Source organism: Scylla paramamosain, chromosome 4 (genome assembly GCF_035594125.1).
Source record: "Scylla paramamosain isolate STU-SP2022 chromosome 4, ASM3559412v1, whole genome shotgun sequence".
Classification (NCBI taxonomy): domain Eukaryota; kingdom Metazoa; phylum Arthropoda; class Malacostraca; order Decapoda; family Portunidae; genus Scylla; species Scylla paramamosain.
This window is the reverse complement of record NC_087154.1, coordinates 16,357,290-16,370,763: the sequence shown is the minus strand read 5'-3', so window position 1 is coordinate 16,370,763 and position 13,474 is coordinate 16,357,290. Positions and strand designations below refer to the sequence as shown.

Genomic DNA, 13,474 nt, shown 5'->3' with positions numbered 1-13,474 from the left:
ATACAGGCCGGTCTAGCAGGCATCTTGGGCGATCGAGTTTATTTTTTAGGCTGTCACGACCATCGCCATGTGACAGATCTGATAAATCTTGCCAGAAAACAGGTGAAGCCATGCGTTTTCATTCTAAATACATTGAGTGACTCAAAGACCATGGGCCACTGGATTACTGTTTATCTTAATTTTCAAAGTCAGACCATAGGCTATTACGATAGCTATAACTTGCATCCCAAATACAATTCCGCTGTCTTACATCATTTTATGCAAACTTGTCCACATATGAAAATTAGCACATTAAATTATCGACTTCAGGGGTTGAATTCCCTCGTGTGTGGCATTTATTGCATGTTCTTTTGCCTTCTACTGAGTTGGCATACATTAAAACGTGCAATGTGCATTATTCACGCCACCTTCAAAAAGCATCAATATCTATATAATGACAAAAAAATTACTCGTATGGCATACGTAATATTTCGTAATATGCCGCATTGCATGCCTACGTTTTGCCCAGCCGGCAGCCGGGCGAGATGTCGTAACATCTGTAAAGCGGTAATAAGGTAGATTGGGGGAGGGGGGGGTGGGAAAGGGGGTCAATATGGGGTAATTGCTGACGGATAAGCGTCACTTCGCCATCACCTCTCAACCCAGTCGGACGTCGAAACCTCATCTCCAAGAATGGAGCAAGCTAACAAACGTTTCATCTTGAAAACTGCGGGTGAGTACGCCATTGCCTTGCACGGCATCTGACATCTTCACCATTGTAAATTACATTAACGTTCTTTGCCAATGAATAAGAAGAGGGAGAGTGGGAGGGGAAAATAAAAACTTTTCCATTGTTCTCATCGTTTTTTTTTTTTTTTTTTTTTTTCTTGTCTGTTACAGAACGCATCTCTTTCCGCTTTGATATCTATCTGGGCGATGCTGGGGGTAAGCGAAGCCGTGCCGACCATGAGGATGTCAATGTGGAGAAAATGTCAGAACCTGCAAAGAAGAAATTGATCTTTAGTGATGACGACATGTCGCCACTGCTGGCCAGCCCACCTCATGACGCTCCATCAGGACAGGAGTCGCAACAGCAGCAGCCGGCATCGCAGTCGATTCCGCCACCTCAGGAGTCGCTGATGCCACCTCCGACCGAAGCACAGCCGCAACGGTCAGATGAGTCGGCAGTAGGCGGCAAAGAGGGTCAGGAGGTGAAGAAGAAGTCGCAGGAAAACAGAAAAAAAAAGAATATTCCCCCTAACACGCCAGAGGACGACAGCACACCAAAACTCCCCGTTGCTCCAGCCGCTCCTCGTAAGAAGCTGGTTCCTAGAGTTATTAAAACTACGCCCGTCATTGACAGCGATGACGATGATCTCTTCGCCTTCAATTCGCAAATGTTTTGAATGAAAGAGATGTATTTGCCCTAATAAGCAATGAGCTGTATTTGTCCTAATAAAAATAAAATGTTCCATCGACTCTGCATAACCTTTCTAATAATAATAATAATAATAATAATAATAATAATAATAATAATAATAAGGTGACCATCCGGCATAAGTATTACGTCAGCCACGCCACTGGTGGTCGGTGAAAGTGGAAGAGGCCGCCACTCCGCCCTGGCCGTCACAGACGCTTCCTCCAGGTAAAAAGGATGGACAGGTAACGGAACCTCGTGAGGCTGTCGCGACGACCTTGACCATAGGGGATGTATTGAGATGTCGGAGGGAACGCGTGATGGCAAGTCTCGCCACCCAGACTGTCCAGGATCCGCGCGGGCAACTAGCGCGTGACGTCCACGCGGCGGCCCATTCTAAGCCCTCAACTTCCCGTTCCCGCCCAAAAAAAAAGAAAAAAAAAAGCCTGCATGGCTCCTGGTGGTGTAAGGCCGCATGGGACCTGGCGGCGTCGCCCGCCACTTTCCTGACACGTGCGGGTCTCCCCCCACCCCAATCCCTTTCCGTCCGACCTTTGACCATCCAGCGGCGACGACCTTGGAATGTACTGAGGTTTTCGGAGGGAACACGCAATGGCAGCACTCAGCCATCCCACCCTCCAGGATTCCCGTGAATGAAAGGGGGAAAGGGCGACCTACACGGCATTGCCGTCACAGCCCCCTAACCACGTGTGTGTGTGGGCGACTTCCACGTCTGGCCGCCATTCCACACCCCCCCCCCCTTTCACTCAATTATTTTCCACCCACCATCATTGATTCATTTAGTCATTCCATCATCGCCGAAGGATAAGGACGCACGCCTCCCCCACCTCTCCGTCAGTGTCGCCGTCACCGTCCAGCTCCCGCCCCCTTCCCCCTCCCCCCCCCTTTGTGTTTGCCGTCGTGAATCACCCCCCCCCTTCCCAAGCCTGGGTCTATGGAAAATTGCTATCAGGATCCCCATCGCAATATGGCTTGCCGTCAGAGTCGCCCCTGGGTGGGTGGGTTGGGGGGTGGGGGGACGCGAAAGGGCGACCTACACGGCATTGCCGTCACAGCCCCCTAACCACGCGTGTGTGTGGGCGACTTCCACGTCTGACCGCCAGTCCACACCCCCCCCCCCCTCCTTTCACTCAATTATTTTCCACCCACCATCATTGATTCATTTAGTCATTCCATCGTCGCCGAAGGATAAGGACGCACGCCTCCCCCCCGCGTGTGTGTGAGCGACTTCCACGTCTGGCCGCCAGTCCACACCCCCCCCCTCCTTTCACTCAATTATTTTCCACCCACCACCATTGATTCATTTAGTCATTCCATCGTCGCCGAAGGATAAGGACGCACGCCCCCCCACCACCTCTCCGTCAGTGTCGCCGTCACCGTCCCCGCCCCCCCCTTGGTGTTGCCGTCGTGAATCACCACCCTCCCCTTTCCCAAGCCTAAGTCTCCATCCTGAAATGGACTGCCACTGAAGTCTACGGAAAATTGCTGTCAGGTTTCCCCATTGCAACTTGATAAGGTCCACACTCGCAATATGGCATGCCATCAGAGTCGCTCCTGGGGGTGGGGGTGGGATCCCCATCCCCCCACCCCCTCCCCCCTCCCCCCTCCCCTCTCCCATACCCCAACAGTCTATTTACAGCCAGGGTCTCCATCCTGAAATGGATCGCCACTCCGGGTAATTGCCAACAGGGTCCACATCCTGAAATTGCATGCCGTCACATCCTGAAATGGCATGGGCGGCATGCCATTTCAGGATGGGGACTCTGGTGGCAATTTCCCAACTACTTGTATTTAAGCGTTTTTATAAATAACATGATCAAAAACACTCAAAATACATGTTTTTGGTTATGTTACTCTGTTCTTACATAAAGGGTGTTTTGCATGCGTTTTAGTGTTTTGGTATGTAAGGAGTTAAAAAACACTTAAAGGCAAGTTCTTCGTAAAAGTTGGTTTTATTCCTGTTAGACTCTGAGCCATCCTTGCTAGCAATGTGTATTAGGCGAGTAGGACAGGGAATAAAACGTGTGAGTCCTAAGACAGCTGGAGCAGAACTAAAGTGTACCACACCTGCTATTTATTTCATTGGCTTCGACACAGATTAAAAATACACAGTGTGAAACCCCAAAACCCCGAACATCTGAGTAACTCAATTGAACCCCGAATAAACCCACCAACGTATCATTATGTTTCGGACCCAACACCCCCACTGAAACTAATGATGGGTATATACAATACAACACACATTAAATCAATACACACTCCTGTTTTAACTATCTACACACCCATAATAACTTTACTGAAATCACAAAGCTTTACTTTAGGTACAGGTTTAGTGAACATATCAGCAATATTTTGATCAGATGGTACATAGTTAAGTTGCACTACACCTCTCTGAACCTCTATCCTAATAAAATGGTATCTAATATCTATGTGCTTTGATCTCTGATGCTGGACAGGGTTTTCAACTAATTTTATGGCACCTTGGTTATCACAGTGTATAGTACAGCTGTTTATCGAAGTACTTCCTGTCATATCTTCCAGTAATTGCAATAAAAACTTTGCCTCTTGAGTAGCGGCAGACAAGGCCATATACTCAGCTTCACAAGTAGACAGAGCAACTGTTCTCTGTTTTCTAGTCTTCCAAGAGATTAATGGACCCCCACTGGAAAGTTGGAAGCTATACCCGGTAATACTTCTGCGATCTTGTGCATTAGCCCAGTCATCATCACAATACCCAATCAAATTCAGTGACTCATCTGACTTCTTAAAAGTCAAACATTGATCAATGGTACCTTTCAAATATCTTAATACATGCTTGGCCATAGTGAGATGAGAAGTAGTTGGATTAGTCATATTCTGAGACAATTTAGTTACAATAAAGCACAAATCAGGTCTAGTACATGTCATTACATAGATCAGACTTCCAACTAATCCTCTATACATATTGATATCAGCCAGTTTTGATTCACTAGAACTAATACATACTTTGTTCACATCCATGTTACAAGGAGTATAGGCAGGTTTACAATGTTGCATACCAAATTTCTCAAGGATCTTTTCCACATATTTAGTTTGATTCATTTTAATTACATTATCATCACACACAAACTGTATACCTAGATACCAGGAAATTTTGCCTAGATCTTTCATCCTAAATTTATCACCAACAATACAGTCACTAATGTAAGCAGAGGCCATAACGGCATACGTCCACAGAAACTTTGGCAGACCAGACTCTATTAGTAAACATCTGGTCATTTCAAAAAGAGTACGCCAGCCTCTTTCAGCGGTACCATTTTGGTGAGGTGAGTAGGGAGAAGACATTTCATGCTTGATTTTATTTTCCACGAGTAAATCTGCGAATGCATTAGAAGTAAATTCCGTACCTTCATCACTTCTGAGACATTTCACTGAGCCATAGGGAGAAATGTCTGCTATGAAATGCTTAGTTGCCTGTAAGGTGTCACACTTATATTTGAGGAAGTATATCATGATAAGACCGGAGTAATCATCAACAAAACTGAGTGCATACTTAAAACCGTCCTTGGCAACAGGATCAATGGGACCAGCTAGGTCACAGTGTACCATATCTAGTTTAGCTTTTGAACGCTCATCAGCTTGTCTGTTTCTAAACTGAGTCATTTTCCCTTTAACACAAATGCCACAATCAAAGTCCTTTTTGTCACTAATTTTCATCCCGTTCACTACACCTTCAAGTTTCAAAATATCACTCACATTACAATGACCGAGAATTTCATGCCACTGTCTCAATGTATAGGACGCCCTATTTGAACACACAGTATTGTTTAAGAAATACAGTCTACCATGCTTAACTATGTCAAACTTTGTACCGTTTGTAGATGTTAACTCTGCAGAATTTGGTTTAAACTCGATTGATGCACCCTTCTCAGTGGCAGCTTGAACCGAGAAAATATCTTGCTTGAAGGAAGGTACATAGAGAGCATTTTCCAGAATTGTTGTATGAACATTACCACAAGAGTCTACAAGGGTAACACAGGCATCACCCTTCTTTTTAACCAGATTATTTGTTCTACTACCATCAGCTAGTTCAATAAAATGTCTCTCAGGATCAAATTGCTTGTCAAAACACACAAATTTGGAGTCATCATTGATTATATGAGTAGTTGCACCACAGTCCACCATTAACTTGTTAACCACAACACATGATTCAGTCTCTGATCTCCGAAGCCCCACTTTAAACACAAAACTGTGGCTCTGACTGTCATAATCATCACTATAATCTTTTACGTTCCTGGCAGAGTCTTTACCACTGTTACCCCCCGAACTCTTCCAACAAAACTTCGTATCGTGGGAGTTATTCCTGCAGTTCTCACACCATCTTCTTAAAGTCTGGTTCGGTCTAGAGACACGGCAGTCGACCGATTTGTGACCCTGAAGACCGCACTTGAAACACGTACCACTGAATTTACGAGACTCTATCCTCATCATCCTGGCAGAGTCTTTACCACTGTTACCCCCCGAACTCTTCCAACAAAACTTCGTATCGTGGGAGTTATTCCTGCAGTTCTCACACCATCTTCTTAAAGTCTGGTTCGGTCTAGAGACACGGCAGTCGACCAATTTGTGACCCTGAAGACCGCACTTGAAACACGTACCACTGAATTTATGAGACTCTATCCTCATCATCCTGGCAGAGTCTTTACCACTGTTACCCCCCGAACTCTTCCAACAAAACTTCGTATCGTGGGAGTTATTCCTGCAGTTCTCACACCATCTTCTTAAAGTCTGGTTCGGTCTAGAGACACGGCAGTCGACCAATTTGTGACCCTGAAGACCGCACTTGAAACACGTACCACTGAATATACGAGACTCTATCCTCATCACTCTGTCACTGTCACTTTTGTCGCCGCACGACTTCTCTGTCTCCTCGAAACTTCTGAGAGACACCTTGAACTCAGCAAATGTCAATGCCTTTTCTCTTTGTGTAATTACAGTCATAAATGGCTTGAATTCCGTAGGTAAACCCTTAAGCACCATTGCCACCAACAAGCTGTCACTAATAGTTTCACCAGACGTTTTAAGTGCAGTTGCCGCCGTCTCGGCTCGAATCACATAGTCTGTAACACTCTCGTTTTCTCCCTTAAGCAACGTTGTGAGCTCCGTGTACAGTGATATGACCTTGGGTTTACCTTTCGATAAGTAGTGTTCCCGTAAAATCCTCAGTGCCTCACGTCCATAGTCCTTCGCATCACGCATCACAAGGGATAGACTACGGTCATCCAGGAACTGAATCAACTCCGCAAATGCCTCGGCATTTTTGGTAACGTCTGCAGCAGTCGTACTTGATGCAGGAGGATCAATCACATTATGCAATTTCTGTAGCCGCATGTAGCCCAAAAACTTCACTTCCCATAACTCGTACTTGCGCTCATCACCGTCAAAATACAGTCTGTTCCTGGGCCCATAACCTGTTAGACTCTGAGCCATCCTTGCTAGCAATGTGTATTAGGCGAGTAGGACAGGGAATAAAACGTGTGAGTCCTAAGACAGCTGGAGCAGAACTAAAGTGTACCACACCTGCTATTTATTTCATTGGCTTCGACACAGATTAAAAATACACAGTGTGAAACCCCAAAACCCCGAACATCTGAGTAACTCAATTGAACCCCGAATAAACCCACCAACGTATCATTATGTTTCGGACCCAACAATTCCCATGTAATGTGATTGTTCTGCTTTTTAGTGCATTGTTACATATCACGCTCAAAAACACTCAAAAGACACTTTTCTGGTAGTATCTTTTTTTTTTTCCCACATAAAGCTAGTTTCGCATGTAATTTGGGATTTTCGTAACTAAGAATGTGAAAAAACACTCAAAATACACACATTTGGTAAGGTAGTTCTGTGTCTCAATTAAAAGTGTTATTCATGCATTTCAGCATTTTGGTATGTAAGAAACTTCTCTATATAGACAAGTTTTTGCGTTTTTTGCCTTGTGGTTCGTGTGAAACTATAAAACACTCATTATACACGTTTCTCGTAATGTTCTTTTGTTTCCCAATATAGAGTGCTTTCCATCTATTTTCGGATTTTTTTGTAGGTAACAAGCTCAAAAACACTCAAAATATATCTTTTTGGTAATATTATTCTATTTCTTCTTATTGGTTGGTTTGCATCCGTTTTAGCGTTTTTTTTTTTTTTCGTAAATCACTGAAAAGACACGTTTTCAGTAATATTGTTGAAATTGCTGAAAAACACTCACAAGACAGATTTCTGGTAAAGTCGTGTAATTTCCCCATATAGGTGGCTTTGCATGCACTTCTGGGTTTGGTACATAATTCCGGAAAAAAAAGCTAATTTTTTTTTTTATGATGTTTTTTTTTTGCCTGAATTTTGGCATCTTCATACCTATGTAGGTGAATAGCAAAAAAAAAAAAAAAATTCTAATTTTTTAGTTATTTATTTCTTCTCTATTTGTGGGTTTTAGTTTTTTGGTACTTAAGGAACTTAAAAACAATCATAATACACGATTTTCGTAATGTTCTTTTGTTTCACAGACATAGGGTTTTTTGCATGTATTTAAGCGTTTTTATAGGTAACATGATCAAAAACACTCAAAATACATGTTTTTAGTAATGTTATTCTGTTTCTCCATAAAGGGTGTAACTAAGAATGTGAAATACACTCCAAATACACACATTTGGTAAGGTAGTTCTGTTTCTCAATTAAAAGTGTTATTCATGAGTTTTAGCATTTTGGTATGTAAGAAACTTCTCTATATTCACGAGTTTTTGCGATTTTTGTCTTGTGGTTCTTGTGAAACTATAAAAACAATCATTATACACGTTTCTCTAAATGTCCTTTTGCTTCCCAATATAGAGTGGTTTTACATCCATTTTCGCGTTTTTTGTGGGTAGAAAGCTCAAAAACACTTTTTGGTAATGTTATTCTATTTCTTCATATTCGTTGCTTTGCATCCGTTTTAGCGTTTTTTTTTTCTACGTAAAACACTGAAAAGACACGTTTTCAGTAAATTTGTTTTGGATTCACATATTGACTGACTTCCATATTGTTTATCGGTTTGGTGCCTAACATGCTGAAAAAAACCCAGAAAAGACAGGTTTCTGGTAAAGTCGTTTAATTTTCTCATATAGGTGGCTTTGTATGCACTTTAGGGTTTGGTAAATAACAATACGAAAAAAAAAGCTATAATTAACTTTTTTGATAATGTTCTTTTTTCCATATAATTTCCCTGAATTTTGGCAGAATTTTGGCATCTCGGTACTTATGAAAATCAATACAAAAAAAAACACATTTTTTTTATTTATTCATTTTTTTTCTCTTTAAAGTGTTATTTAAGGGTTTTAACGTTTTGGTACTTAAGGAATTTAAAAAACATAATACACGTTGCAAGTCATAATACACGTTTCTCGTAATTTCCTTTCGTTTCCAAAAGATAGGGTTTTTTGCATGTATTTAAGCGTTTTTATAGGTAACATGATCAAAAACACTTAAAACACATGTTTTCTTGTAATGTTTTTTTCTGCTTCTCCATAAAGGAGTGTTTTGCATGCGTTTTAGCGTTTTGGTATGTAAGGAGCTCAAAAACACATAATGGCCAGTTCTTGATCAAAGTTGGTTTTATTCCCATGTAATGTGATTGCCCTGCTTTTCAGTTCTTTATTGCTTAACACGCTCAAAAACACTCAAAAGACACTACTGGTAATGTCATTTTTTTCCCACATAAATCTAGTTTCGCATGCTATTTGGGATTTTGCTAAGAATGTGAAAAAAACACTGAAAATACACGCTTTTGGTAAGGTTGTTCTGTTTCTCAATTAAGATTGTTATTTATGAGTTTCAGCATTTTGGTATCTAAAAAACTTCTTTGTATACACGAGTTTTTTGCGTTTTTTGCCTTGAGGTTCTTGTGAACCAGAAGTTCTTTTCCTCGAAAATAATAAGACACTCATTATACACGTTTCTCGTAATGTCCTTTTGTTTCCCAATATGGAGTGCTTTGCATCCATTTTCAGCTTTTTGGTAGGTAACAAGCTCAAAAACACTCAAAATATAGCTTTTTGGTAATATATATATATATTTTTTTTTTCATATTGGTTGGTTTGCATCCGTTTTAGCGTTTTTCTACGTAAAACACCGAAAATACACGTTTTCAGTAATTTTGTTTTGGATTCCCATATAGAGTGACTTCCATGTTATTTATCGTTTTGGTGCCTAACATGCTGATAAACACTCATAAGACAGTTTTCTGGCAAAGACGTTTGATTTCCCTATATAGGTGGTTTTGCATGCACTTAACTGCTGAACTTAACTTTTTTGATAATGTTCTTATTTCACAAAATTTCATGAATTTTGCCCGAATTTTTGCATCTCGGTACTTGTGAAGATGAATAAGAAAGAAAAAATATATCGTATTTTTTTTATCTATTTATTGATTTTTTCTCAATGGAAAGTTATTTGTGGGTTTTATCTTTTTGGTACTTAATGAATTTAAAAACACTCATAATACATATTTCTCGTAATGTCCTTTCGTTTCCCAGAAATAGGGTTCTTAGCATGTATTTAAGCGTTTTATTGGTAACATGATTTGGTAATGTTATTCTGTTTCTCCATAAAGGGTGTTTTGCATGCGTTTTAGCGTTTTTGTGTGTAAGGAGCTCAAAAAATCTTAAAGGCAAGTTCTTGGTAAAAATTGGTTTTATCCCTATGTAATGTGATTGCCCTGCTTTTTAGTGCATTATTTCGTAACATGCTCAAAAACACTCAAAAAAACTTTTTTATGTTAATGTCATTTTTTTCCCACATTTTTAGCCCACAGTATTTCGCATGCAATTTGGGGTTTTGGTAACTATGAATGTGAAAAACACCCAAAATACACTCATTTGTTTTTTTTTTATTCTTCGTAAAATTTGGTTTTATTCCAATGTAATGTGATTGTTCTGCTTTTTAGTGCTTTGTTGCATATAACGCTCAAAAACACTCAAAAAACACTTTTCTGGTAATGTCATTTATTTCCCACATAAAGCTAGTTTTGCATGTAATTTGGGATTTTCGTAACTAAGAATGTGAAAAACACTCAAAATACACATTTTGTAAGGTAATTATGTTTCTCAATTAAAAGTGTTATTCACTATCCAAGCCATTGACATATATTACAAACAACATCGGCCCTAATACTAATAATCCCTTTGTCACCCCACTAATTACTTGACCCCACTCCGATTTAGAGCCGTTTATTACAACACTCTGTCGCCTGACGCTTAGCCATGACCTTATCCAATCTAAACACCTCATCTCTCTCTGATGGGGTACCTTGTCAAACGCTTTACTAAAGTCCTGATATAGGATGCCATAACTATCATCATTATCTGCCGCCTTGTAAACCTTACTGTATAAACTTACCAAGTTTCTCAGGTAAAACTCCCCATTCCAGAAGCAGTGCTGTAACTGAGTTATCAAGTTATGTTTGTCTAAATGCTCTTAAATGTTCTTCGCTATTATTGACTCCATTATTTTATATTCAACAGAAGTTAAGCTGACAGGTTAGACGTTAAAGTTTTATCTCCTTTCTTAAAGGTAGGTACTATATTCGCCTGCCTCCAAATTACCGATACCTCACATGACTAAAGTGATTTCCTAAGGACAGAAACTAACAGATTACTTATAACCTTTTTTCCTTTTCTTAAATACTGTGGAATATATTTCATCTGGTCCTGTTGACTTGAACTTTTCAACTTATCTATCTCCTCTTCCACTATCTCTTTTAGTTATGGTAATATCTGTCAGCTTCTCATCGTCTTCTACTCTAAATATCTTCTCACTATTCGGCAAATCCTGCATGTTTTCCTGGGCAAAGACAATTAAAAAATACTCGCTCACAATTTTACTAATCTCTTCTCAACAACTAATCAGGTCCCATTCTGCTGTCTTTAAGGAACTATTGTTTCTCTATTCTTCGTCTTATATGCCTGATAAAATCCCTTGAGGTCCATCTTCGCTTGGCTGGCTACCTTTAATTCATAACTATTTTTAGCTTTCCTTGTTAAACTCCTGACTTTTCTAATTCATTATATTATGGCCTTAAAACCACTTCCCCTGTCTTTAATCTCATATATACTTCTCCTTCGCCCTATGTAGTGTTTTAACCTCAGTCATCCATTTAGGATCATTCATCTGCGATCTTTTTCTTCTGTAAGGGATGTTCCCTAACTGTCCTGAATGTAATTTATCAACGAAATATTTATATCGCTTCTCCATAAAGGGTGTTTTGCATGGGTTTTAGCGTTTCTGTACATAAGAACCTATAAAACACGTTTAGCGTTAGGCACCAAAACTCTAAAGAGCATGGAAGACACTCTATATAAAAATCAAAACAACATTATCAAAATGGTGTCTTTTGAGTGTTTTTGAGCTTCTTACGTTCCAAAATGCTAAAACGCGTGCAAAATAGCCTTTATCGGGAGACATTACCAAAAACGTATGATTTAAGCGTTTTCCAGCTTTTTAGAAACCAAAACGCCTAAATGGATGTGCTAATCACGTGTTTCAGTATTTTACTACCTAAGAAGCTCAAAAACACTTATAATATACGTTTTTGGTAATGTTGTTCTGTTTTTTATATATGGTATTCTGTATAGATTGTCGTACCTAACTTGAGGAAAAAACCCATTTGTTTGGTTAATGTTTTTTTTTCTCCATATAGAGTGATATTCACGTTTTTTAGTGTTTTCGTACATAAGATGTTGAAAAACACTCATAATGATATTTTTTTCTTAATAACTTTTCGTTTCTCAATGTCCGTTAACTTTTGTGCATTTTGGCGTTTTCGTACCCAACAAGCTCAAAAACACCCAAAACACACATTTTTGGTAATGTTCTATTTCACCATAAAGGATGTTTTGCACATGTTTTAGAAATTCGGTACGTAAGAAGCTCAAAAACATTCAAAAGACACGTTTTCGATGTTATATATTTTTTTTTCATATATAGAGTGTTTTCCATGTTCTTTTTTTTTTGTTTTTTTGTGGAGTTGGTCTCTAATATGGTCAAAACACTCAAATGACACGTTTCCGGTAATATAATTTCTTTACATCAAATAGTGTGTTGTCTGCATTTTGGCGTTTTGGTAGCTAATGATCGAGAAAACTCTCAAAACACGCGTTTATAGTAATGTTGTCCTCTTTCTCCATAAAGGGTGTTTCTCATGCGTTTTAGAGTTTTAGTACGTAAGAAACTGAAAAACACTCAAAAGACAAATTTTTGTTAATATTGATTGCTTTTCCTATACAAGTTGAATTGCATGCACTTTGGTGTTTTTGTATCTAACAAGCTCAAAAAAGCACTTAGCATACAAGTTTTTCGTAATGCTCTGTTTTTTTTTTTTTTTTATGTATGGTGTTCACTATGCTTTTAGGCGTTTTGGTACCTATCATGGGGAAAAGAAACTCATAAAGTACACTTTTGGTAATGTTTTTTTGTTTCTGCAAATATAGTATTATTCACGTGTTTTAGACTTTTGGTATCTATGAAGCTGATAAAGACATAATACACCTTTATGTTAATATCGTTTCTTTTACCTATATAGGGTAATTTGCATACATTTTGGAGTTTTGTTACCTAACAAGCTAAAAAAAAATCTCAGAACATACGTTTTTGCTAATATTGTTTTGGACGCCTTTTATCGTTTTGGTACGTAAGAAGCTCAAAAACACTCGATTTTGTTAATGTTATCTTGTTTTCCCATATAGGGTGTTTTCCTTGTTTTTTTTAGCGTTTTGCTGCCTAATACGCTCAAAACACCTAAATGACAAGTTTCTGGTGGTTTTGCTACTGGTTTTGTTAGTTTTTTTTTTTTTCTCTCTCTCTCATATAGAGTAATATTCACGTGTTTTAGCCTTTTGGTACATAAAAAAATAAAAAATAAAAACACTCATAATACACGTTTCTGTTAATATCGTTTCGTTTCCTTAAATAGGGTTCTTTGCATGCAATATGGGGTCTAGTACCTAACAAGTTAAAAGACACTGAAATAAGAATTTTTTGCTAAAGTTTCCC

At 39.2% G+C, this 13,474-nt stretch overlaps 1 pseudogene; it reads right to left on the bottom strand.

Moving 5' to 3' along the window:
• The window catches only part of LOC135100130 (NADH-ubiquinone oxidoreductase chain 1-like), a 32,656-nt pseudogene extending 31,900 nt beyond the window's left edge, over nt 1-756 (bottom strand).
• Between the last annotated feature and the right edge of the window lie 12,718 nt (nt 757-13,474).